We start from the raw sequence: 17,624 nt of genomic DNA, 5'->3' as shown, positions 1-17,624 counted from the left end.
AGATCAGAGTGCATTCCAGTTTAGCTAACAATCTTAAGAGCTCTCACATTTTTCTGGGTCAATGCGCGAGTCGCACCTTCAGGCCCATCTTCCTTTGCATGATAAAGCTTGCAAGGTTTGTCACAGGCCATAAAATATGTACCCCAAAGTATCAAAATGTGGAATAGGTATGTGGCTGGACAGCGCAAGATACAGCTTGGACGTGGAAAATTCAAAAGCGCTCCATTCGGCCCATACTTAGTTATATTAAGTCAAAACTACAAGTCCCAGAATGCCGTCTAACAGCACAACGGGCTGATGCACAGGACACAAGGTGTAACTTGCCAAGAACGGCCACACCCTCACTGGCGTCCATCAAGTGCTGGGTCTTTACATATAGAATGGACTTCTCATTACTGGTCATTTGATTACAAACTTTTCCCTCCCCATCTTCAGACCGCTCTACCCCACAAAGGAAAGCTGCCCCTATTCAATGTATGGCAGGGTCTCCTACTCCAGGCTCGCCTTTGCATTCTGGAGGAGGACAGCCATGTGCACCCCATTATAAAACCAGGGCACAACCTCAAAGGCAACGAGACGAGGCCTGGACCGGAGCAACTCATCGCCCATGGTCCTGGGACACTCGGCAGCTATGAAACAATTTATCGGTGGTGCGTTCGGAAAAGTTAATGTGATCGTAGTCCCGCAGAACGGATCACAAACCCCGCATACCACGGCGAGTCACGTTATCACCCAGAACGAGCCACAGACCTCTTATTGCCACACAGAACAGAACACACACCCCAGGATTATCACCCACTACAGACTACTTGTTACCCAGAACAGACCACACCCGCGGAGTATCACGCTGTTTTCACCCAGAACCAGGGCCGTTTGTAGGTGTTTTGCTGCCCTAGGCGAGAATTGAAAAATGCCACCCCCTCCCTTTTACTACCATCACTCTCTCCCCCCTGTCATCCAGGCTAGAAGAATTGTGGCCTGCAGAGCACTACAATGAGAAAGAAATGAGACAAACAAGGTGCCGTAGCGGACTAATGCAAAAACAATGGTTTGTCGCTGCCTCACTAACATAATTTGATCTTGGTCAGACCTAACCAGGCTCACTCTATATCCGAGAATAAAAGAAAAATCCAAAAAGCCACATCAGCAGTTGCAAACTATATTCCAGCACACTTCATGATAGTGGTCATCAACTGCCATAACTGAAGCCAGCTTGGCCTGTGCAATTTACCTCACACAGTTACTCTAGCAATGATTTTTTTTTTTTTTACTGTTGTCACATGACTAATATAGTTACATCGTTTGTGTTGTTCGACAGTTACACAGAGTTGGAGTATAGTGGCATAGTTAGTATCAATATACAGTCAATTATAATGTACATAGACAGTATAGTTACACAGTAAAGATCCATAGTTACCGTAGCTACATCTGCTCATACAGTTCCGTAGGTGATGATATACAATTATGTGACATATAGCTAATTAGTATTGTTATACAGATTCATGTGTATTACAGGTATTTTCTTAGCTGTGAATGCACTAGTTCTTTGGTACTGTCCTACAGGTATAAAGCTAACCTATTACATGGATACAGTCATCAAGTTACCATTGGCCACAGAGACTGGGCGAGTCACATGTGCCTGGGACCGGGATCCACCACCGATGCCAATTATTTCATCCAACTCTCCAAGAGCCAAAACACCCGGCGCTCTTGGAAAGCACCCCAACTCCAGCTCAAGGATGAGTCTCTACAACGCAACTGACCCATCCACAGAGCCACTTCACCTCGATTCGCGCAATACCCTTCCGTACTGAAGACCTTACGCAGTGACAGGTGTCTGTTCTGGTATGTTCACTGTGCACGTAAGTGCAAATGGTATAACAGATTGCACAGGGGAGTCCCTCTTTGTGGTCGCACAGTTAGTCCAGTTAACACATCGGAGAGCTTAACCTGCACACTCAGTTTCCAATTTTCGGGGCCCCAACTAGGATTTGTATCCTTCCGATCGACAAAATTAGCATTTCTCAACAGAGTAATAGGCTAAACAAAATGCTAATAACTGCACCAATGTAATCTGCTTTCAATGGGCTGTACACATGGAGTCTCAACTAATTTTGCCTATAAGTTTAAGAAAATGAAGGTTAAAAAGTAGTTTAAAGGCGATACAATGAAGGTTATAAGTTTCAAACCCACTTAAAGGTCTCACGAGGATACCTCGTCGGGCTGGGCCCCCGCTGGGGAAATCTTAATCAGCCCTTCATACGTTTCAAGATCAGTTATACTGCTTGTCTGGCTAATGCACCAGCTGCAGACACGTATAATCTGGAATTGTATAGCGTGTCGAGTAAATGTACCTGCTGCAGAGATATGTGCCAGTGAGACCGGTACAAGGGAGCATGCACGTGCTGCAGAGACTGGTGACATATTCAACTCCAAGAAAAATCATTTTAAGGCTATTGTAAATTCCTGAGATGTAATCTGCAGGTCAAGTATCCCCCACCTACAGCAAGATCTTGGTTACCCTGTTCAGCCCCAGATAGATGCTGAGAGGCTTGGCTTGCGAATCACAGCTGTGCATCCCAGGTGGACCCTGGCCTTTCCCCGTTCAGAGTCGACACGCATGTAAATATATTAACACTAGGGGCTGTGACTTACCTCGAGGGGGCATGGACACGATGGACACACACATTATACAAACTCAGGCCCTTTTCTTGAGGAGGGGCGATTTCTGAAGTTTTAGGAAGGGCTTCCTCCAACAACAGCATCCCAGGCACCCACCACCCGGAGCACAAGAGCTTTGAAAAACAAGCATTTGCAATGCAATAGGTCTCGCACTTACGCAAGTTTGAGCTCTTGGCATTGTATATGAAAATGCCTCTTATTTATTTTTGGTATTTAAAACATAAATAAAAGCATTGCCATTTACAATGCTAAAAGCTTAAACTCTCGCAAATGTGATACATATTGCTTTGCAAATGCTTGTTTTAGAAAGCTGCGTTGTAATTGGCTAAAAACGTAATGCTGCCTTTAGGCTATTCTATCAGTTCAGTCTGTTTTAAATGTATTCACACCTTGTGCTTCAAGAAAGAAAGATGTGCCAAGCAGTGTGGCGTGGTGTGAAATGTTGCAATTGTTTCTTAAATGTACTTCTGTTAGAGACTGCGGCAGCACACTTAAAAGTTGGGATATAAGGATGTAGGGTATAACAAAGCTGCATTTTCCTTTGTCGTGACCCGTGGCTTAATGTGTGAGCAGTAACTGAGCCAGTGTACAACTGTTGACTGTTATCAGTTCCTCCCTGCCCCAAGAAGTCTGGCGTGGTGTCAAAAGTTCCAATTGTTTAGCCTGTGGCAGCATAATAAAAGACATGTGGCCTGGCACTTAAGATTGCTATCTCCTTGAGAAGTTGCTGTTCTGTCCCATAGGAGCAGGGAAAAGACCATTCCATGTAGGCAGAAGGAAAACGGAAGGTTTATAAGGAGGTGCATTTTCGTATGGTACCGTATGAAAAAAATGTGTAGATTTCTGTTATCAGAATTAAGTGTTTATAATTTGGAATAAATGAAAGCATTTTTTGTAGATGTTTTCCTATATGTTAGACGAGGCAGGGTAGCCATGTGTTAGGTGTGGCCAGAGTCACACTGATTTATGGTGGGGCTCCCATTCACCAAACTTTAAAGTTTTTAATCCACTATAGAAATATTGTACAAAGAAAATTGTATATTTCTTAGTATATTTATGTAACGTTTATGTTGTACAGTGGCATGCAGGTTTCTAACAACGCGCCTTTATTAAAACCTTTTTTTGTCATTTCAATTTTGACAGTTGTTCCCTCTTACTTCTATGTATCACACCATATCCGTTGCTTCTGGCCCCCTGCGTGTGGGAGCAGTGAAATATGAAGCGCTGTAAGCCAAAGCAGAATTTTAAATGTGACCTTATTAACCTCGCAGGCTCCTTAAGTATATGCAGCACGGACACCGCTGAGGGGAAACAGCAATCAAGGAGGATGGTTCTGTCTGGCTTCTGCCCTAGTGGCGCCTCTGGTCTGTTTCCTGCTGACACTTGTTAATTTAGCATTTCTAATGTAATTGCAAAGAAGCCCGCTGTCTGCATGCTTGAACCACAGTTACTATTTCCCATATCTCTAGTGTCAAGAAGGCAATATTTACTTCATTTTAATGTACTTGCTTTCGGCCTTGATTCCTTTATATGTATAACTGTAGTATACTTCGATCACACTACAAAAGGATGCAACAAGGATACTGTAAAGAAAGTTTATATTTGCCTGTGGAACATTCCTGTGGTATGGTGAGCCAGTGAGAGTGAGTCAATGAGTGAGTGAGAGTGAGTCAGTGAGAGAGAGTCAATTAGTGAGTGAGTCAATTAGTGAGTGAGTCAATTAGTGAGAGTGAGTCAATCAGTGAGAGTGAGTCAATCAGTGAGAGTGAGTCAATCAGTGAGAGTGACTCAGTGAGAGTGAGTTAATTAGTGAGCAAGTGAGCCAGTGAGAGTGAGTCAATTAGTGAGAGAGAGTGTGAGTCAATTAGTGAGTCATTGAGAGTGAGTCAATTAGTAAGTGAGTCTGTGAGAGTGAGTCAATTAGTGAGAGTGAGTCAGTGAGAGTGAGTCATAAGAGAGAGAGTGACTCAGTGACAGTGAGTCATTTAGTGAGTCAATTAGTGAGTCATTGACAGTGAGTCAATTAGTGAGTGAGTCAGTGAGACTAAGTCAATTAGTGAGAGTAAGCCAGTGAGAGTGAGTCAATTAGTGAGTCAGTGAGAGTAAGCCAGTGAGAGTGTGCCAGTGAGAGTGAGCCAATAAGTCAGGGAGTGAGAGTGAGTTTGTAAGAGTGAGTCTGTGAGTGTGGAAATTAGTGAGAGAGTGAGTCAATTAGTGAGAGAGTGACTCAGTGAGTGAGTCAATTAGTGAGTGCATCAGTGAGAGTGAGTCAATTAGTGATAGTGAGTCAGTGAGAGTGAGTCATGAGAGAGAGAGTGAGTCAGTGTGAGTGAGTCAATTAGTGAGAGAGTGACTCAGTGAGTCAATCAGCGAGTGAGTCAGTGAGAGTGAGTCAATTAGTGAGAGTGAGTCAGTTAGTGAGTTATGAGAGAGAGAGAGTGAGTCAGTGTGAGTGAGTCAATTAGTAAGAGTGACTCAGTGAGAGTGAGTAAATTAGTGAGCCAGTGAGAGTGAGTCAATTAGTAAGAGTGACTCAGTGAGAGTGAGTAAATTAGTGAGCCAGTGAGAGTGAGTCAATTAGTAAGAGTGACTCAGTGAGAGTGAGTAAATTAGTGAGCCAGTGAGAGTGAGTCAATTAGTGAGAGAGAGTGAGTCAGTGAGAGTGAGTCAATTAGTGAGTCATTGAGAGTGAGTCAATTAGTGTGAGTCAGTGAGACTGAGTCAATTAGTGAGAGTGAGTCAATTAGTGTGAGTCAGTGAGACTGAGTCAATTAGTGAGAGTGAGTCAATTAGTGAGTCATTGAGAGTGAGTCAATTAGTGAGTCATTGAGAGTGAGTCAATTAGTGTGAGTCAATTAGTGAGTGAGTCAGTGAGAGCGAGTCAATTAGTGAGATTGAGAGAGAGTCAGTGAGAGCGAGTCAGTGAGAGCGAGTCAGTGAGAGCGAGTCAGTGAGAGCGAGTCAGTGAGAGCGAGTCAGTGAGAGCGAGTCAGTGAGAGCGAGTCAGTGAGAGTGTGTCAGTGAGAGTGTGTCAGTGAGAGTGGCAATTAGGGAGAGAGTGAGTCAATTAGTGAGAGTGACTCAGTGAGTGAGTCAATTAGTGATAGTGAGTCAGTGAAAGTGAGTCATGAGAGAGAGTGAGTCAGTGAGAGTGAGTCAATTAGTGAGTCATTGAGAGTGAGTCAATTAGTGAGTGTGTCAGTGAGAGTGAGTCAATTAGTGAGTCCGTGAGAGTAAGTCAATTAGTGAGTCCGTGAGAGTAAGTCAGTGAGCTAGTGAGTGAGTCAATTAGTGAGAGAGTGTGTCAGTGAGAGTGAGTCCATTTTTGAGTCATTGAGAGCGAGTCAATTAGTGAGTGAGTCAGTGAGAGCGAGTTAATTAGTGAGATTGAGTCAGTGAGAGTGAGTCATGAGAGAGAGAGTGAGTCAGTGAGAGTGAGTCAATTAGTGAGAGAGTGACTCAGTGAGTGTGAGTAAATTTGTGAGCAAGTGAGCCAGTGAGAGTGAGTCAATTAGTGAGAGGGAGAGAGGGAGTCAGTGAGAGTGAGTCAATTAGTGAGTCATTGAGAGTGAGTCAATTAGTAAGTGAGTCTGTGTGAGTGAGTCAATTAGTGAGTGAGTCAGTGAGAGTGAGTCAGTTAGTGAGTGAGTCAGTGAGAGTGAGTCAGTTAGTGAGTGAGTCAGTGAGAGTGAGTCAGTTAGTGAGTGAGTCAGTGAGAGTGAGTCAGTTAGTGAGTGAGTCAGTGAGAGTGAGTCAGTTAGTGAGTGAGTCAGTGAGAGTGAGTCAGTTAGTGAGTGAGTCAGTGAGAGTGAGTCAATTAGTGAGTCAATTAGTGAGTCAGTGAGAGTGAGTCAGTGAGAGTGTCAATTAGTGAGTCAGTGAGAGTGAGTCAGTGAGAGTGTCAATTAGTGAGTCAATTAGTGAGTGAGTCAGTGAGAGTGAGTCAGTTAGTGAGTCAATTAGTGAGTGAGTCAGTGAGAGTGAGTCAGTTAGTGAGTGAGTCAGTGAGTGTGAGTCAATTAGTGAGTCTGTGAGAGTGAGTCAATTAGTGAGTCTGTGAGAGTGAGTCAATTAGTGAGTCTGTGAGAGTGAGTCAATTAGTGAGTCAGTGAGTCAATTAGTGAGAGTGAGTCAGTGAGAGTGAGTCAATTAGTGAGTCTGTGAGAGTGAGTCTGTGAGAGTGAGTCTGTGAGAGTGAGTCTGTGAGAGTGAGTCTGTGAGAGTGAGTCTGTGAGAGTGAGTCTGTGAGCCTGTGAGAGTGAGTCTGTGAGAGTGAGTCTGTGAGCCTGTGAGAGTGAGTCTGTGAGAGTGAGCCAGTGAGAGTGAGCCAGTGAGAGTGAGCCAGTGAGAGTGAGCCAGTGAGAGTGAGCCAGTGAGAGTGAGCCAGTGAGAGTGAGCCTGTGAGAGTGAGCCTGTGAGAGTGAGCCTGTGAGAGTGAGCCTGTGAGAGTGAGCCTGTGAGCCTGTGAGAGTGAGCCTGTGAGAGTGAGCCTGTGAGAGTGAGCCTGTGAGAGTGAGTCTGTGAGAGTGAGTCTGTGAGAGTGAGTCTGTGAGAGTGAGTCTGTGAGAGTGAGTCTGTGAGAGTGAGCCTGTGAGAGTGAGCCTGTGAGAGTGAGCCTGTGAGAGTGAGCCTGTGAGAGTGAGCCTGTGAGAGTGAGTCTGTGAGAGTGAGTCTGTGAGAGTGAGTCTGTGAGAGTGAGTCTGTGAGAGTGAGTCTGTGAGAGTGAGTCTGTGAGAGTGAATTAGTGAGAGAGTGACTGAGTGAGTCAATTAGTGAGAGAGTCAGTGAGCGAGTCAATTAGTGACAGTGAGTCAGTGAGTGAGTCAATTAGTGATAGTGAGTCAGTGATAGTGAGTCAATTAGTGATAGTGAGTCAGTGATAGTGAGTCAGTGTGAGTGAGTCAGTGAGTGAGTCAATTAGTGATAGTGAGTGAGTCAATTAGTGATAGTGAGTGAGTCAACCTATGGCATAAGTGGTCTTTTTTTCAAGTCACTGCTTATGGCACGGAGCAAGGGAAAAGAGTAACTAAAGTAACCATTAATCGCCACTTAATGTGAATAGATTATATAAATTAACCACAGTTACTATTTCCCACATCTCTAGTGTCAAGTAGGCAATATTTGCTTCATTTTAATGTACTTGCTTTCGGCCTTGATTCCTTTATATGTGTAACTGTAGTATACTTCGATCACACTACAAAAGGATGCAACAAGAATACTGTAAAGAAAGTTTATATTTGCCTGTGGAACATTCCTGTGGTATGGTGAGCCAGTGAGAGTGAGTCAATGAGTGAGTGAGAGTGAGTCAGTGAGAGTGAGTCAATGAGTGAGAGAGTGAGTCAATTAGTGAGTGAGTCAGTGAGAGTGAGTCAATTAGTGAGAGAGTGCCTCAGTGAGAGTGAGTCAATTAGTGACAGTGAGTCAGTGAGAGTGAGTCAATTAGTGAGAGAGTGACTCAGTGAGAGGGAGTCAATTAGTGAGAGTGAGTCAGTGAGAGTGAGTCAATTAGTGAGAGAGTGACTCAGTGAGAGTGAGTTAATTAGTGAGCAAGTGAGCCAGTGAGTGTGGAAATTAGTGAGAGAGTGAGTCAATTAGTGAGAGAGTGACTCAGTGAGTGAGTCAATTAGTGAGTGAGTCAGTGAGAGTGAGTCATGAGAGAGAGAGAGTGAGTCAGTGTGAGTGAGTCAATTAGTGAGAGAGTGACTCAGTGAGTGAGTCAATCAGCGAGTGAGTCAATTAGTGAGAGTGAGTCAGTGAGAGTGAGTTATGAGAGAGAGAGTGGGTCAGTGAGAGTGAGTCAATTAGTGAGAGAGTGACTCAGTGAGAGTGAGTCAATTAGTGAGAGTGAGTCAGTGAGAGAGTCAATTAGTGAGTGAGTCTGTGAGAGTGAGTCTGTGAGAGTGAGTCAATTAGTGAGAGAGTGAGTCAATTAGTGAGAGAGTGACTGAGTGAGTCAATTAGTGAGTGAGTCAGTGAGTGAGTCAATTAGTGATAGTGAGTCAGTGATAGTGAGTCAGTGTGAGTGAGCCAACCTATGGCATAAGTGGTCTTTTTTTCAAGTCACTGCTTATGGCACGGAGCAAGGGAAAAGAGTAACTAAAGTAACCATTAATCGCCACTTAATGTGAATAGATTATATAAATTAACCACAGTTACTATTTCCCACATCTCTAGTGTCAAGTAGGCAATATTTACTTCATTTTAATGTACTTGCTTTCGGCCTTGATTCCTTTATATGTGTAACTGTAGTATACTTCGATCACACTACAAAAGGATGCAACAAGAATACTGTAAAGAAAGTTTATATTTGCCTGTGGAACATTCCTGTGGTATGGTGAGCCAGTGAGAGTGAGTCAATGAGTGAGAGAGTGAGTCAGTGAGAGTGAGTCAATGAGTGAGAGAGTGAGTCAGTGAGAGTGAGTCAATTAGTGAGTGAGTCAACCAGTAAGAGTGAGTCAATCAGTAAGAGTGAGTCAATCAGTAAGAGTGAGTCTGTGAGAGTGAGTCAATTAGTGAGAGAGTGAGTCAATTAGTGAGAGAGTGACTGAGTGAGTCAATTAGTGAGTGAGTCAGTGAGTGAGTCAATTAGTGATAGTGAGTCAGTGATAGTGAGTCAGTGTGAGTGAGCCAACCTATGGCATAAGTGGTCTTTTTTTCAAGTCACTGCTTATGGCACGGAGCAAGGGAAAAGAGTAACTAAAGTAACCATTAATCGCCACTTAATGTGAATAGATTATATAAATTAACCACAGTTACTATTTCCCACATCTCTAGTGTCAAGTAGGCAATATTTACTTCATTTTAATGTACTTGCTTTCGGCCTTGATTCCTTTATATGTGTAACTGTAGTATACTTCGATCACACTACAAAAGGATGCAACAAGAATACTGTAAAGAAAGTTTATATTTGCCTGTGGAACATTCCTGTGGTATGGTGAGCCAGTGAGAGTGAGTCAATGAGTGAGAGAGTGAGTCAGTGAGAGTGAGTCAATGAGTGAGAGAGTGAGTCAGTGAGAGTGAGTCAATTAGTGAGTGAGTCAACCAGTAAGAGTGAGTCAATCAGTAAGAGTGAGTCAATCAGTAAGAGTGAGTCAGTGAGAGTGAGTCAATTAGTGAGAGAGTGACTCAGTGAGAGTGAGTCAATTAGTGAGAGTGAGTCAGTGAGAGTGAGTCAATTAGTGAGAGAGTGACTCAGTGAGAGGGAGTCAATTAGTGAGAGTGAGTCAGTGAGAGTGAGTCAATTAGTGAGAGAGTGACTCAGTGAGAGTGAGTTAATTAGTGAGCAAGTGAGCCAGTGAGAGTGAGTCAATTAGTGAGAGAGAGTGACTCGGTGAGTGAGTCAATTAGTGAGTCATTGACAGTGAGTCAATTAGTGAGTGAGTCAGTGAGACTAAGTCAATTAGTGAGAGTGAGTCAGTGAGAGTGAGTCATAAGAGAGAGAGTGACTCAGTGACAGTGAGTCAATTAGTGAGTCATTGAGAGTGAGTCAATTAGTGAGTGAGTCAGTGAGACTGAGTCAATTAGTGAGAGTGAGCCAGTGAGAGTGAGTCAATTAGTGAGCCAGTGAGAGTGAGCCAGTGAGAGTGAGCCAATGAGTGAGTGAGAGTGAGTCTGTGAGAGTGTGGAAATTAGTGAGAGAGTGAGTCAATTAGTGAGAGAGTGACTCAGTGAGTGAGTCAATTAGTGAGTGAGTCAGTGAGAGTGAGTCATGAGAGAGAGAGTGAGTCAGTGTGAGTGAGTCAATTAGTGAGAGAGTGACTCAGTGAGTGAGTCAGTGAGAGTGAGTCAATTAGTGAGAGTGAGTTATGAGAGAGAGAGTGAGTCAGTGAGAGTGAGTCAATTAGTGAGAGAGCGACTCAGTGAGAGTGAGTCAATTAGTGAGAGTGAGTCAGTGAGAGTCAATTAGTGAGTCAATTAGTGAGTGAGTCAGTGAGAGTGAGTCAGTGAGAGTGAGTCAGTGAGAGTGAGTCAGTGAGAGTGAGTCAATTAGTGAGAGTGAGTCAGTGAGAGTGAGTCAGTGAGAGTGAGTCAATTAGTGAGAGTGAGTCAGTGAGAGTGAGTCAATTAGTGAGAGAGTGACTCAGTGAGAGTGAGTTAATTAGTGAGAGAGTGACTCAGTGAGAGTGAGTTAATTAGTGAGCAAGTGAGCCAGTGAGAGTGAGTCAATTAGTGAGAGAGAGTGACTCAGTGAGTGAGTCAATTAGTTAGTCATTGAGAGTGAGTCAATTAGTGAGTGAGTCAGTGAGACTGAGTCAATTAGTGAGAGTGAGCCAGTGAGAGTGAGTCAATTAGTGAGCCAGTGAGAGTGAGCCAGTGAGAGTGAGCCAATGAGTGAGTGAGTCTGTGAGAGTGAGTCTGTGAGAGTGTGGAAATTAGAGAGAGAGTGAGTCAATTAGTGAGTGAGTCAGTGAGAGTGAGTCAATTAGTGATAGTGAGTCAGTGAGAGTGAGTCATGAGAGAGAGAGTGAGTCAGTGTGAGTGAGTCAATTAGTGAGCCAGTGAGAGTGAGCCAGTGAGAGTGAGTCTGTGAGAGTGTGGAAATTAGTGAGAGAGTGAGTCAATTAGTGAGAGAGTGACTCAGTGAGTGAGTCAATCAGCGAGTGAGTCAGTGAGAGTGAGTCAATTAGTGAGAGTGGGTCAGTGAGAGTGAGTCAATTAGTGAGAGTGAGTCAGTGAGAGTGAGTCAATTAGTGAGTGAGTCAGTGAGAGTGAGTCAATTAGTGAGTGAGTCAGTGAGAGTGAGGCAATTAGTGAGTGTCAGTGAGAGTGAGGCAATTAGTGAGTCAATTAGTGAGTGAGGCAATTAGTGAGTGAGTCAATCAGTGAGTGAGTCAATTAGTGAGTCTGTGAGTGAGTCAATTAGTGAGTGAGTCAATTAGTGAGTGAGTCAATTAGTGAGTCTGTGAGAGTGAGTCAGTGAGAGTGTGGCAATTAGAGAGAGTGAGTCAATTAGTGAGAGAGTGACTGAGTGAGTCAATTAGTGAGTGAGTCAGTGAGTGAGTGAGTGAGTCAATTAGTGATAGTGAGTCAGTATGAGTGAGTCAACCTATGGCATAAGTGGTCTTTTTTCAAGTCACTGCTTATGGCACGGAGCAAGGGAAAAGAGTAACTAAAGTAACCATTAATCGCCACTTAATGTGAATAGAGTATATAAATTAACCACAGTTACTATTTCCCACATCTCTAGTGTCAAGTAGGCAATATTTACTTCATTTTAATGTACTTGCTTTAGGCCTTGATTCCTTTATATGTGTAACTGTAGTATACTTCGATCACACTACAAAAGGATGCAACAAGAATACTGTAAAGAAAGTTTATATTTGCCTGTGGAACATTCCTGTGGTATGGTGAGCCAGTGAGAGTGAGTCAATGAGTGAGTGAGAGTGAGTCAGTGAGAGTGAGTCAATGAGTGAGAGAGTGAGTCAGTGAGAGTGAGTCAATTAGTGAGTGAGTCAATCAGTAAGAGTGAGTCAATTAGTGAGTGAGTCAGTGAGAGTGAGTCAATTAGTGAGAGAGTGACTCAGTGAGAGTGAGTCAATTAGTGAGAGTGAGTCAGTGAGAGTGAGTCAATTAGTGAGAGAGTGACTCAGTGAGAGTGAGTTAATTAGTGAGCAAGTGAGCCAGTGAGAGTGAGTCAATTAGTGAGAGAGAGTGACTCAGTGAGTGAGTCAATTAGTGAGTCATTGACAGTGAGTCAATTAGTGAGTGAGTCAGTGAGACTAAGTCAATTAGTGAGAGTGAGTCAGTGAGAGTGAGTCATAAGAGAGAGTGACTCAGTGACAGTGAGTCAATTAGTGAGTCATTGAGAGTGAGTCAATTAGTGAGTGAGTCAGTGAGACTGAGTCAATTAGTGAGAGTGAGCCAGTGAGAGTGAGTCAATTAGGGAGCCAGTGAGAGTGAGCCAGTGAGAGTGAGCCAATGAGTGAGTGAGAGTGAGTCTGTGAGAGTGAGTCTGTGAGAGTGTGGAAATTAGTGAGAGAGTGAGTCGATTAGTGAGAGAGTGACTCAGTGAGTCATTGAGAGTGAGTCAATTAGTGAGTGAGTCAGTGAGACTGAGTCAATTAGTGAGAGTGAGCCAGTGAGAGTGAGTCAATTAGTGAGCCAGTGAGAGTGAGCCAGTGAGAGTGAGCCAATGAGTGAGTGAGTCTGTGAGAGTGAGTCTGTGAGAGTGTGGAAATTAGTGAGAGAGTAAGTCAATTAGTGAGTGAGTCAGTGAGAGAGTCAATTAGTGATAGTGAGTCAGTGAGAGTGAGTCATGAGAGAGAGAGTGAGTCAATTAGTGAGAGAGTGACTGAGTCAATTAGTGAGTGAGTCAGTGAGTGAGTCAATTAGTGATAGTGAGTCAGTGATAGTGAGTCAGTGTGAGTGAGCCAACCTATGGCATAAGTGGTCTTTTTTTCAAGTCACTGCTTATGGCACGGAGCAAGGGAAAAGAGTAACTAAAGTAACCATTAATCGCCACTTAATGTGAATAGATTATATAAATTAACCACAGTTACTATTTCCCACATCTCTAGTGTCAAGTAGGCAATATTTACTTCATTTTAATGTACTTGCTTTCGGCCTTGATTCCTTTATATGTGTAACTGTAGTATACTTCGATCACACTACAAAAGGATGCAACAAGAATACTGTAAAGAAAGTTTATATTTGCCTGTGGAACATTCCTGTGGTATGGTGAGCCAGTGAGAGTGAGTCAATGAGTGAGAGAGTGAGTCAGTGAGAGTGAGTCAATGAGTGAGAGAGTGAGTCAGTGAGAGTGAGTCAATTAGTGAGTGAGTCAACCAGTAAGAGTGAGTCAATCAGTAAGAGTGAGTCAATCAGTAAGAGTGAGTCAGTGAGAGTGAGTCAATTAGTGAGAGAGTGACTCAGTGAGAGTGAGTCAATTAGTGAGAGTGAGTCAGTGAGAGTGAGTCAATTAGTGAGAGAGTGACTCAGTGAGAGGGAGTCAATTAGTGAGAGAGTGACTCAGTGAGAGGGAGTCAATTAGTGAGAGAGTGACTCAGTGAGAGTGAGTTAATTAGTGAGCAAGTGAGCCAGTGAGAGTGAGTCAATTAGTGAGAGAGAGTGACTCGGTGAGTGAGTCAATTAGTGAGTCATTGACAGTGAGTCAATTAGTGAGTGAGTCAGTGAGACTAAGTCAATTAGTGAGAGTGAGTCAGTGAGAGTGAGTCATAAGAGAGAGAGTGACTCAGTGACAGTGAGTCAATTAGTGAGTCATTGAGAGTGAGTCAATTAGTGAGTGAGTCAGTGAGACTGAGTCAATTAGTGAGAGTGAGCCAGTGAGAGTGAGTCAATTAGTGAGCCAGTGAGAGTGAGCCAGTGAGAGTGAGCCAATGAGTGAGTGAGAGTGAGTCTGTGAGAGTGTGGAAATTAGTGAGAGAGTGAGTCAATTAGTGAGAGAGTGACTCAGTGAGTGAGTCAATTAGTGAGTGAGTCAGTGAGAGTGAGTCATGAGAGAGAGAGAGTGAGTCAGTGTGAGTGAGTCAATTAGTGAGAGAGTGACTCAGTGAGTGAGTCAGTGAGAGTGAGTCAATTAGTGAGAGTGAGTTATGAGAGAGAGAGTGAGTCAGTGAGAGTGAGTCAATTAGTGAGAGAGCGACTCAGTGAGAGTGAGTCAATTAGTGAGAGTGAGTCAGTGAGAGTCAATTAGTGAGTCAATTAGTGAGTGAGTCAGTGAGAGTGAGTCAGTGAGAGTGAGTCAGTGAGAGTGAGTCAATTAGTGAGAGTGAGTCAGTGAGAGTGAGTCAGTGAGAGTGAGTCAATTAGTGAGAGTGAGTCAGTGAGAGTGAGTCAATTAGTGAGAGAGTGACTCAGTGAGAGTGAGTTAATTAGTGAGAGAGTGACTCAGTGAGAGTGAGTTAATTAGTGAGCAAGTGAGCCAGTGAGAGTGAGTCAATTAGTGAGAGAGAGTGACTCAGTGAGTGAGTCAATTAGTGAGTCATTGAGAGTGAGTCAATTAGTGAGAGTGAGCCAGTGAGAGTGAGTCAATTAGTGAGCCAGTGAGAGTGAGCCAGTGAGAGTGAGCCAATGAGTGAGTGAGTCTGTGAGAGTGAGTCTGTGAGAGTGTGGAAATTAGAGAGAGAGTGAGTCAATTAGTGAGTGAGTCAGTGAGAGTGAGTCAATTAGTGATAGTGAGTCAGTGAGAGTGAGTCATGAGAGAGAGAGTGAGTCAGTGTGAGTGAGTCAATTAGTGAGCCAGTGAGAGTGAGCCAGTGAGAGTGAGTCTGTGAGAGTGTGGAAATTAGTGAGAGAGTGAGTCAATTAGTGAGAGAGTGACTCAGTGAGTGAGTCAATCAGCGAGTGAGTCAGTGAGAGTGAGTCAATTAGTGAGAGTGGGTCAGTGAGAGTGAGTCAATTAGTGAGAGTGAGTCAGTGAGAGTGAGTCAATTAGTGAGTGAGTCAGTGAGAGTGAGTCAATTAGTGAGTGAGTCAGTGAGAGTGAGTCAATTAGTGAGTGTCAGTGAGAGTGAGGCAATTAGTGAGTCATTGAGAGTGAGTCAATTAGTGAGTGAGGCAATTAGTGAGTGAGTCAATTAGTGAGTGAGTCAATTAGTGAGTCTGTGAGTGAGTCAATTAGTGAGTGAGTCAATTAGTGAGTGAGTCAATTAGTGAGTCTGTGAGAGTGAGTCAGTGAGAGTGTGGCAATTAGAGAGAGTGAGTCAATTAGTGAGAGAGTGACTGAGTGAGTCAATTAGTGAGTGAGTCAGTGAGTGAGTGAGTGAGTCAATTAGTGATAGTGAGTCAGTATGAGTGAGTCAACCTATGGCATAAGTGGTCTTTTTTCAAGTCACTGCTTATGGCACGGAGCAAGGGAAAAGAGTAACTAAAGTAACCATTAATCGCCACTTAATGTGAATAGAGTATATAAATTAACCACAGTTACTATTTCCCACATCTCTAGTGTCAAGTAGGCAATATTTACTTCATTTTAATGTACTTGCTTTAGGCCTTGATTCCTTTATATGTGTAACTGTAGTATACTTCGATCACACTACAAAAGGATGCAACAAGAATACTGTAAAGAAAGTTTATATTTGCCTGTGGAACATTCCTGTGGTATGGTGAGCCAGTGAGAGTGAGTCAATGAGTGAGTGAGAGTGAGTCAGTGAGAGTGAGTCAATGAGTGAGAGAGTGAGTCAGTGAGAGTGAGTCAATTAGTGAGTGAGTCAATCAGTAAGAGTGAGTCAATTAGTGAGTGAGTCAGTGAGAGTGAGTCAATTAGTGAGAGAGTGACTCAGTGAGAGTGAGTCAATTAGTGAGAGTGAGTCAGTGAGAGTGAGTCAATTAGTGAGAGAGTGACTCAGTGAGAGTGAGTTAATTAGTGAGCAAGTGAGCCAGTGAGAGTGAGTCAATTAGTGAGAGAGAGTGACTCAGTGAGTGAGTCAATTAGTGAGTCATTGACAGTGAGTCAATTAGTGAGTGAGTCAGTGAGACTAAGTCAATTAGTGAGAGTGAGTCAGTGAGAGTGAGTCATAAGAGAGAGTGACTCAGTGACAGTGAGTCAATTAGTGAGTCATTGAGAGTGAGTCAATTAGTGAGTGAGTCAGTGAGACTGAGTCAATTAGTGAGAGTGAGCCAGTGAGAGTGAGTCAATTAGGGAGCCAGTGAGAGTGAGCCAGTGAGAGTGAGCCAATGAGTGAGTGAGAGTGAGTCTGTGAGAGTGAGTCTGTGAGAGTGTGGAAATTAGTGAGAGAGTGAGTTGATTAGTGAGAGAGTGACTCAGTGAGTCATTGAGAGTGAGTCAATTAGTGAGTGAGTCAGTGAGACTGAGTCAATTAGTGAGAGTGAGCCAGTGAGAGTGAGTCAATTAGTGAGCCAGTGAGAGTGAGCCAGTGAGAGTGAGCCAATGAGTGAGTGAGTCTGTGAGAGTGAGTCTGTGAGAGTGTGGAAATTAGTGAGAGAGTAAGTCAATTAGTGAGTGAGTCAGTGAGAGTGAGTCAATTAGTGATAGTGAGTCAGTGAGAGTGAGTCATGAGAGAGAGAGTGAGTCAGTGTGAGTGAGTCAATTAGTGAGCCAGTGAGAGTGAGGCAATGAGTGAGTGAGAGTGAGTCTGTGAGAGTGAGTCTGTGAGAGTGTGGAAATTAGTGAGAGAGTGAGTCAATTAGTGAGAGAGTGACTCAGTGAGTGAGTCAATCAGCGAGTGAGTCAGTGAGAGTGAGTCAATTAGTGAGAGTGGGTCAGTGAGAGTGAGTCAATTAGTGAGAGTGAGTCAGTGAGAGTGAGTCAATTAGTGAGTGAGTCAGTGAGAGTGAGTCAATTAGTGAGTCAATTAGTGAGTGAGTCAGTGAGAGTGAGTCAATTAGTGAGTGTCAGTGAGAGTGAGGCAATTAGTGAGTCATTGAGAGTGAGTCAATTAGTGAGTGAGTCAATTAGTGAGTGAGTCAATTAGTGAGTGAGTCAATTAGTGAGTCTGTGAGTGAGTCAATTAGTGAGTGAGTCAATTAGTGAGTGAGTCAATTAGTGAGTCTGTGAGAGTGAGTCAGTGAGAGTGTGGCAATTAGAGAGAGTGAGTCAATTAGTGAGAGAGTGACTGAGTGAGTCAATTAGTGAGTGAGTCAGTGAGTGAGTGAGTCAGTGAGTGAGTCAATTAGTGATAGTGAGTCAGTATGAGTGAGTCAACCTATGGCATAAGTGGTCTTTTTTCAAGTCACTGCTTATGGCACGGAGCAAGGGAAAAGAGTAACTAAAGTAACCATTAATCGCCACTTAATGTGAATAGAGTATATAAATTAACCACAGTTACTATTTCCCACATCTCTAGTGTCAAGTAGGCAATATTTACTTCATTTTAATGTACTTGCTTTAGGCCTTGATTCCTTTATATGTGTAACTGTAGTATACTTCGATCACACTACAAAAGGATGCAACAAGAATACTGTAAAGAAAGTTTATATTTGCCTGTGGAACATTCCTGTGGTATGGTGAGCCAGTGAGAGTG

General features: G+C 43.4%; 1 protein-coding gene across 1 annotated transcript in view; it reads right to left on the bottom strand.

The window, feature by feature from the left end:
- Window positions 1-17,624, bottom strand: part of LOC146829326 (uncharacterized) — a 197,126-nt gene that overhangs the window by 166,235 nt on the left and 13,267 nt on the right. The window lies entirely within an intron of this gene.

This window comes from Triturus cristatus, chromosome 5_2 (assembly GCF_964204655.1).
Source record: "Triturus cristatus chromosome 5_2, aTriCri1.1, whole genome shotgun sequence".
In the NCBI taxonomy this organism is placed as follows: domain Eukaryota; kingdom Metazoa; phylum Chordata; class Amphibia; order Caudata; family Salamandridae; genus Triturus; species Triturus cristatus.
The sequence above is the reverse complement of the archived record's forward strand: the minus strand, read 5'-3'. Positions and strand labels throughout refer to the sequence as shown.